Source organism: Nannospalax galili, unplaced genomic scaffold (genome assembly GCF_000622305.1).
Source record: "Nannospalax galili isolate Female #2095 unplaced genomic scaffold, S.galili_v1.0 scaffold188, whole genome shotgun sequence".
NCBI lineage: Eukaryota > Metazoa > Chordata > Mammalia > Rodentia > Spalacidae > Nannospalax > Nannospalax galili.
In genome coordinates this window covers 682,856-691,660 of record NW_008360325.1, presented here as the reverse complement: position 1 = coordinate 691,660, position 8,805 = coordinate 682,856, and the positions used below count along the sequence as shown (strand labels likewise).

The 8,805-nt window shown below is 52.3% G+C and overlaps 1 protein-coding gene across 11 annotated transcripts in view; it reads left to right on the top strand.

Moving 5' to 3' along the window:
* Nucleotides 1-510: 510 nt before the first annotated feature.
* The window catches only part of Klc1 (kinesin light chain 1), a 58,189-nt gene continuing 49,894 nt past the window's right edge, over nt 511-8,805 (top strand). For 5 of the 11 annotated variants that reach the window (XM_029559932.1, XM_029559953.1, XM_029559952.1 and 2 more), the window contains exon 1: nt 938-1,137. The gene's annotated coding sequence lies outside the window, so the exon portion shown is untranslated. Of the gene's footprint in view, nt 684-937; nt 1,138-8,805 lie in introns of those variants that run through there. The other 6 variants (XM_017796204.2, XM_008825538.3, XM_029559925.1 and 3 more) reach the window with 3 other exon arrangements.

Here is an 8,805-nt window from a genome sequence, read left to right as displayed (position 1 = left end):
CGGGAGCCCTGCATGGTTTGCCTAGACCTATGGAATGGCTGAAGAACTGGCGACCCCAAACACGCAAGCGAGCAGTTTGGGGAGAGTCGCTGACGGTAGCTGTGGACAGGGTTTACTCGACCCTAAAACCTCCTCTCCTCCTGCTGCCGGGCTTCCATAGGAGCTGCCCCCTTAGTACCCCACCTTTGCACTTCTAGGAGGTCAAAGTCAGTGGACCTGTCTGTTAAGACCAAGGGCTCCTGCCTCCCTGGTGTAACTGGCAGGTGTAACTGCAGGTTGGCCGAAGGCTGCAGGTGCTGGGTTGCTAGGTGATACCATCGGAAGGGGGCAGCAGTTCCCAAGCTGGGGAGGCTAGGACCCCGCAGCCCCTACCCCTCAGTGAAGCGCGGGGGCCGGCTCCGGGGACATCTGCGGGCTCTTGGAGAGTTCCCAAGCCGGCGGCAGGCAAGCCGAGCCTGGTCACTGACTCAGCGTGCCCTCCAGCTAGCTGCTGAGTCAGGCCTGCAGCGGGGGAGACGTGCGGCAGGCGGTGCGAGGCCCCGGAGCTTCCTGAGCAGGCGGGCCTGCCCTTCCGACCGGCTGGAGGTCGTGCTGCGGGCAGGAGCCCCGCGGAGCAGGGCGGGCGCGCCTGGCCCTGGGCATCCCGTCCTCGCCTTCCGCCGAGGTGCGCGGTGCGGTGTACGGTGCGTGGTGCGCGGGGCACGGGGTCCGGTGCATGGGGTCCAGGGTCCGCCGGGCTCCCGGATGTGCGGGGAGCCGGGAAGCTGCACGCCCCGTCCCAGCAGGTCAGCCTCCCCCGGCAGGGCCGGCCCTTAGTCCCCGCCTCAGCCCCCCCCGCCGCCCCGCAGCCCCTCCGTCCCCCCGCCATTCGCGTCCCCCCGCCGCTCCCCCCCACCGGCCGCGCGAGGGCGGGTGACGTCACGGCGCGCGGGATTGTGGGGCGGGCGCAGCGCCGGCGACGCCATTTTCGGCCGCAGAGCGGGTGGCGCGAGGCTGCGGAGCGGGTCCCGGGAGAGGATGCTGTGCGGACGCCGCGGGGGCCACGCTTGCTGCTGAGTGCGGCGCGAGGTCCAGGTGGCCTGGCTCTGCGCGGGTCCGGCCCGTGACAGCGCGAGCGAGCGCGGCGCCGACCGGACGGTGAGTGCGCGACCGCCCCTCGGTGCGCGGCCTCCCCCGTCGTTCCCTTCCAGCCGCAGCTCCTTCCCCAGCCCGGTCCCTGTGCGCTCAGGTGCTGGGTCCCCGCCCCACCCTCCGGAGCCTGCAGCCGGGCTCAGACCCCGCCCCGGCCGCCCTCCCCACCCGCATCTCCACGCTCGGGTCCTTGTCACCTGCGCCCTCCTCGTTCGGACCCCTTTATTGTCTGCGCCCTCCACGCTCGGGCCCTTGCCCTCTCCTGCGCTCTTCCTGCCCTGGTCCCTGTCCCTCCCCCGTCTGCGCCCCTCCACGCTCGGGCCCTTGTCCTCTCCCGTCCCCTCCACGCTCTGGTCCCTATCCCCTCCTGCACTCTCCCAGCCCTGGTACCTTTCCAATCTGCGCCTTCCACTCTCGGGCCCCTGTCCCTTCTCCTCCTGCGCCCTCCACACTCGGGGTCCCTTTCTCATCTGCGCCCTCCACACTTGGGGTTCCTTCCCCATCTGTACCCTCCGTTCTCGGGGTCCCTGTCCCCTCCTGCTCCCTCCACGCCCTGGCCCCTGTCTCCTCCCCCGTCTGCGCCTCTTCTCTCTGGGGTCCGGCTCCCCTCCGCTCTTGTGCCCCTCCAGACTATTCCTGTCTGGGTCCTGGGCCCCAGCGGGCGGGGGCGACGGTTCTGGTGACAGCTGCCGGCTGGTGGTCCTAGAGCCCGGCTGCTTCCCGGTCCCCTGGAGGCGGTGGGAGGTGGCCAGCTGGCTTTGTCCGAAGCCTCGCCTTCCTTCCGGCCCCCACTTCTCCCGGGCACCGCCCTTGGGCCACGCGCTGTCATGCAGTGGTCCGCATCTGGTCCCTTTCTTCCTGTAGCTGGGTGTGGACTCTCCCTGGCGACCGTGTCCATTAATGGACGTTCCTGGTCCTGGAGTGCTTTTCCGTGTCACATTGTGGGGCCCTCTTCGTTTTTAAAACAAAGTGTTAAAAGGTGAAGTTAATGTGTGAAGTGGATGGCTTTAAGTTTAAATAGGTCAGGAATTTAAGTGGGGATCAGATGTACTTGCAAAAAAGAGCAAGAACAGGCCGGGCGTGGTGGCGCAGGCCTTCAGGCAGCTCTCTGTGAGTTCAAGGCCAGCCTGGTCAACATAGTAAGTTCCTGGACAGCTGGGGGTACAGGGAGACCCTGTCTCAAAAAGACCAAAAAAAAAAAAAAAAAAAAAAAAAAAAAAAAAAAAAAAACGAGAACAAAACACGAGGTATGTGCCGTTTAAACAGCTGTAGTTTTGATTCTTTGCAGTGGTTAGATTCCAAGGCTTTTTATACAGCATGACTAAGCCTTAGATCAGAATTAGCCTGGAATATATTGTAATAGGACAGTGAAAAGCCCATTAGGAAACTGGACAACCTCCTCTTCTCTTCTAATCATATTACAGTTGGAAATCTACTTCTCTCAATGACCATGAGCCTGCATTATGGTAGGAATTTGACTCACTGTTCTGTTCGCTCAGTATTTGTAAGCATACAGGGTAAAATTTCAGAGTGTGGCTATGTGGGAAGGCAGGTACTCTCCAGGTCATCAAAGAGTGCAACATCGTGTTGCAGTCTAGCCTGATGGTGGACTGTGGTGGAGCCAAAAGGGGAGGGGCACCTGTTGGCACCCTCTTTGTAGCACTAGCTCATCCACCTGGCTTGGCAGTATATCATAAAAATGTGGTGGGAAGTGATAGGACACACCTATAATCCCAGGAAGCTGAGGCAGGAGGATCATGAGTGCAGGGCCAGCCCACACATAGCATGATTCTACCCCAAAACAACAAAGACCGCAGGAGACCGTATAGATACACATGGGACTTTGGATAGGACAGGAATTTTTCCCAAGCAAAGTGGGAGGAGTGAGGTGCACAGTATCTTGTATTCATAGTAGAATCTTCCAGACTGAATTGTAGGGTGCTATCCTAGTCTGCACAAGAAGCAACAAAAATAAAACAGACTCCCATAGTTCTGTCCACAATCGTTTAAATGTTTACATTAAAAAAGTTTATACAGGGGGCTGGAGAGATGGCTCAGCGGTTAAGAACACTGGTTGTTCTTGCAGAAGACCTGGATTTGAATTTCAACACCCACATGGCAGCTAACAACTGTCTGTAACTCCATTCCCAAGGGATCCAACAGCCTCTTCTGACCTCTGAGGGCATTGCATGACACGGGTGGACCTACATGCAGGCAATACATGCATACATGTAAAATAAAAATAATAAATAAAATAAAATAAAAAGTTTGTACGTTCTCAGGGCTGAAGAGATGGCTTAGCAGTTAAGAGTGCTTACTGTTCTTTTAGAGGACCCAAATTCGTTTCCAGGCTACTACATCAGATGGCTCATAACCCCTAGCTCCAATTGCAGGGGATCTGCTACCTTCTTCTGGGTTTTGGGCACCTGCATGCACGTGGTGCACATAAACTCGCACAGGCACGCACACACACAAAGAATAAATTAAATGTCACTGGGCAGAGTGGTATACATCTTTAATCCCAGTACTCGGGAGGTAGAGGCAGGGGCAGACAGATCTCTGAGATCGAGGCCAGCCTAGTCTACATAGGAATTCCAGGCCAACAGGGACTACAGGGAGACCCTGTCACAAAGAAAAAAAAAAAAAATCTCAAAAAAAAATACTTTCTTAAGCATGTTTTCTCAGGTTGGGAAAAAGTCAATGTGAAAGTTCAAACAGTCTTCAAACATGATTAACTAAAGAAAACTAGAAATAGAAGTCCAGACTAGGGTTAGTTTAGATGAGTAGAATATCAGAGACGAGGGTTTTATGCAACAAAGGATTAAGATCCTGAACAAGAGGACCGAGGAAGTTTTTGGCGTTTCAGGGCATTAGGGTTAAAATGGTAAAAACTGGGCATGTTGGCCCAGGCACTAGGAGGATGAGGCAAGAGGATTTTTGAGGCCAGCCTGGGCTGTGTAGCAAGACCCTGCCTCAAAACAAAAAGAATGAAAATGTCAGATTAAGATGTGGATGTGCAGCCCTGAGGGACTTCTGAGAACCCACTGCATGGTACTAGGCTGCAGGGGATCCTGGTATGGATCCTCTGCAGAAGAGGCTAGGTCTAACACAAGGAGTGTTGAGGCTTTTGTAAATACTCAAGGCAGTGCAGATTGACCAGGGATCGAGGGTGGCCTGGAAGCTGTGGTCTGGATGGGAGGAATAAGGCCTGACAGTGGATTGTAGTCTAAGGTGTCCTAGTGGGGTGGGGTTGAGGGAAAGGTGAGGCTAAGAAAGGCTCAGGCGATGGGAGGCTGCTCCAGTACTGAGGTTTGAAGGAAGGTCAGAGGAGCCTGGTGACATTTAGAGAAAGGGCAGTGGTGTGGGTGGCAGGTGAGCTAGTTGGGAAGATCCACCCTAGGTGATGTCTTGTGAGCATTTGAGTTAGGACAGTGTCTGGAGGTGCAGGAGAGCAGCTGCATGGGGACCCTGGGGTCCAGTAGACCTGGCTTGGGGCAGGGGAGGGGCAGCAGGCAGAGGATGAGCCTGTGGGAGGACTAGAGCATTGTGTCAATGAGCCTGTGCAGACTAGGTGGGCCATGTCAGTCAGCCTACTAAAGGTCTCCGCGGTGTCCTCCCTGCCCTGCCCCATCTCCAGCTGCCTTGGTTCCACTAAAGCACAATCCTGTGCCTGCTGAGCAAAAGCCGCAGTTCTGCCCTTTCTTGTTAGCACCTCCCTACCGAAAGTGCTGTGTTATTTTGCTTTATCATTTTTTAAAAGATTTATTTTTACTTTGTATGAGTGTTTGCATGTATGTGCACCACGTGCAGTCCTGCTGCAGAGGCCAGAAGAGGCTGTCAGATCCCCTGGAACTGGAGTTGCAGATGTTTTAAGCTGCCATGTGGGTGCTGGGAACTGAACGTGGGTCCTCTGCAAGAGCAGCCAGTGCTCTTAACCGCTGAGCTACCTCTCCAGCCCTGACTTAGCCTTTTCTTAATGTGCATTTCCTGTCCACTCATGCTCTTAAAGGCAAGATTCCATCCTGTATCTTCCGTGTCGAGGCTTGGTACATGATAGGCACTTGCTGCTGTTTGATGAGGAATGCCTTTACAGTAGTTTCCTTGTCTTTTGGTGACTCACTGGCTGGTGACACCCATCAAAATAGGGAAAATGGGGGAGGACAGGACGATGGTGTGTGCTTTTGGAAACGATAAATCTGAGGTATTTGTACCATTGGGCAGCTGGAGGCACAGATGTGAAGCCAAGACAAAGGATGAGCTCTGAGGTGAAGACCTAAGAGACTGGCATGTTTAGGGCCAGCTGTGCATTGTATACTGACCACTTGGAACGGATAGGGGAGTGCCCTGGGACTCCATAAGAGGAGAGTTTTCCAGTTGCCTGGGAGGTCAGGAACAGGACAGTTGGACTGAAGAGTCTTCTGGCTTTGACTTCTGGGAGGTTACTACTGATCAAGTCTTTCCTGTGGCTGTCCCCGCCTGCTTGTTTGTTCCCCGGCATCCTTGTGTCTGTCTACCCTGTGGCTTCCTACATGGACCAAAAATGCATTGTGGCCAGGTGTGGTAGTGCACAACTACGACTCCAGCCCTCAGGAAGCCAAAGCAGAGGACTGAGTGCAAGGCCAGCCCAGGTTACATAGCAGGTTCGTGATGGGGGTGTAGCTCAGTGATAGAATGCTCGCCTAGCATGCACACAACCTGGGTTTGATCTCCAGTACTGTAAGAAACACCAAAACAAAAACAAGACCAACAAAAATGAACTGATTCTGTTTTAGCTTCTACTAGTGCCTGGAGGTAGATTTTTACCTGTTTGCACTTGATGAACATGCTTGGTGTATGGTCCACACTTAAAACATGAAGTGTATAGGTGAGTGTCAGTGGAACCGGCATTTCAAGTGAGTGAGATGTGGGAAGAAGAAACTTTGGTTCTGCAGATTCTCACCATGAGTTGTTCCCTGACTGCAGCGTGTGAACACATGTTGAAATGCCTCTGGAAGCTGCTCTGCCGTCTCTGATAGTCCTGGGTGCTGTGGTCCCTCCGTCCTCCTGACAAGGAGTGCAGCGTGACAGCAGGTTATGGGCAGTCCCGTCTCTGCTTCTTGTCAGCTTTGAGCCACACTGTGATCCTCAAAGCCACAGCCTCCCATGAACCATGATGTCATGTGAAGCCCCAGTTACTGTTTCAGCCATCTAACGTGCACGGTGCAGGGTTGTTAGGGACACTCATGTCTGTGCATCTTGGGAACTTTTACCTTTTTTAAAAATGTATATGAGTGTATTACCTGCATGTGTGCTAGTACACCCATGTCATGAAATGCCCATGGAGGTCAGAAGAGAGCATTGTATTCCCCTAGAACTGGAGTTACGGATGGTTGTTAGCTGCCATGTGGGTGCTGGGAATTGAACCTGGGTCCTCTGCAAGAGCAGCCAGTGCTCTAATCGCTGAGCTGTTTCTCCAGCCCCCAGAACTTTTATCTTTTTACTTTGGTTCTTTCTTAGATTTTGAGTGTAATCTTAAAGTACCCAGCCTTTTGTGACTGGCTTATTTTACTCAGATCATATTTCCAAACTTCATTCACAGTTCTGTTTAACTGAAAAGTCTTCAGGGCCTAAGGCTTTAAAAATTTTTTATTTATTGCTACCGTGTGTGATGTGTGTGGGCACGCATGCTGAGGTGAGAGTTGTGGAGTCCTCTCCAGCCATCTTTCACCTTTTTTTTTTTTTTTTCCCAGTCCTTTTGAGACAGGGTCTCCCTGTAGTTCTCCTTCCATCTCTATGTGGGTTCTGCATGGCAAGTGTCTTCAATCACTGAGCCATCTTGCTAGCCCCTGAGGCTTTTGTTGTTGTTTTTTTTTGAGATACTATATGTGTCAGTATATTGCCTGCATGTGTGTAAGCGCAATGCCACAGAGGTCAGAAGAGGGCTTTGGATTCCCTTGGGACTGGAGTTAGGACAAGTTACGGACAGTTGTTAGCTGCCCAGTGGGTGCTGGGAACCAAACTTGGTCCTCTGCAAAAGCAGCCAGTGCTCTTAACCACCGAATCATCTCTCCAGGTGTGCTCCCCCCCCAAATATCTTTTATTTGTTCTTTGACCATTTCATATATGTAAATGATGCATTTTGGTCATCTCCACTCCAACACCCCCTTCTTTCCCGAGGCAGCTGTGACATACCCCTGCCCCTTTATATCATCTTTTCTAAACCCACTGAGTCTTGATTAGTGCTGCCTTCTGGAATGTTGACTGATCTTGCTGGCTTGATTCTGTGTCGGTGACCATGGTTGCAGAGAGTTTCGAGTGTCCAGAAGATGCCCTTCATAGCCCTCCTCCTCCTCCTCTAGTTCCTACTCTTTCTACTACCTCTTGTGGAGTGTTCCCTGAGCCTCTGTGGGGTGAGGTGGGGGCAGACCCATCTTTAAAGGGTTCTGTGATTAGGTCAGGTTTACCTGTATTATTTTCCTGTTGTAAGGTCCGCTGATTGTATGTCAAGTCCTTATGACAGTTTTCATCTTAGTGCTTGTTGGGATAATTGGGAGAGGGTGTCTGTACATCTTAATCTGCCACACGAAACCATTCATAGCAGAGGGCAGTGGCATGTGACTGATCCTCACATTGAGAAGATCGAGGCAGGAGTGTCTTGAATTTGAGCTAGCTTGGGCTACATAGTGAGCCTGTGTCAAACTAAAAAAGTGCAAACATAGAGCCGGGCATGGTAGCACACACCTGTAGTCCCAGCACTTGGGAGGCAGAGGCAGGCATATCTCTGTAAATTCAAGGCCAGCCTGGTCTACATAGTGAGTTCCAGGACAGCTGGGGCTACAGGGAGACCCTGCTTCAAAAAGACACACACACAAAAAAGTACAAACAAAAACTTTTCATAATCTCCTTTCAAGTAATAGTTTCTGAATACATACAGTGCTAAATGTTAGCAAACAGTTAACAGTTGGTATATAATTTAGATACAGTAAAATTGCTAAGATTTAATTATGCCTTTCAGTCTGTTTGGTTAATTAGTATCAAGATACAGTCAGGAAAGTCATGTCCCTTGTAGGTGGTAAATCATTCTTCCAAGAAGTTCTTTCCCCACCTCCCCACTTTCCTCCCTCCCTTTTTTTTTTTTTTTTTTTTTTTTTTTTCCGTCTTTTTGGGATAGGGTCTCCCTGTAGCCCCAGCTGGCCTGGAACTTGTTATGTAGACCAGGCTGACCTTCAACTCACAGAGAGAACCTCCTGACTCTGTTTCCTGAGTGCTGAGGTCAAGGGTGTGCGCCAGCATCAATGCTGGGCTCCTTCTTGCTTTCTGGCCCCATGGTTTTCCCACCCTAGCATTGAATAAAAATGAGATCCTATATCTTTTTCTACCTAGCTGCTTTTGTTGAACATTTTGCTTGTTTTCTTCTTTTGAGATGGGGTCTTGCTTTGTAGCCCTGGCTGGCCTGGAACTTGTGGTGACCCTCCTGCTTCTGCCACCTGCTGCGGGGTTGAGGCGTGAGTCAGCGGACAGGGACAGCTTGCCTTGTCAGACACTTAAAAAGTTGCTTCTGAGCTGATGGTCGGTGGCAAATTCTGTGATGGTAGTGTGTGCCTGGGCTGCTCAGAGATGTGAGATGTGAGGTGAGGCGAGTGTAGCTGAGGGAGGGGGGCGTAGCTGAGGGAGGGGGGCGTAGCTGAGGGAGGG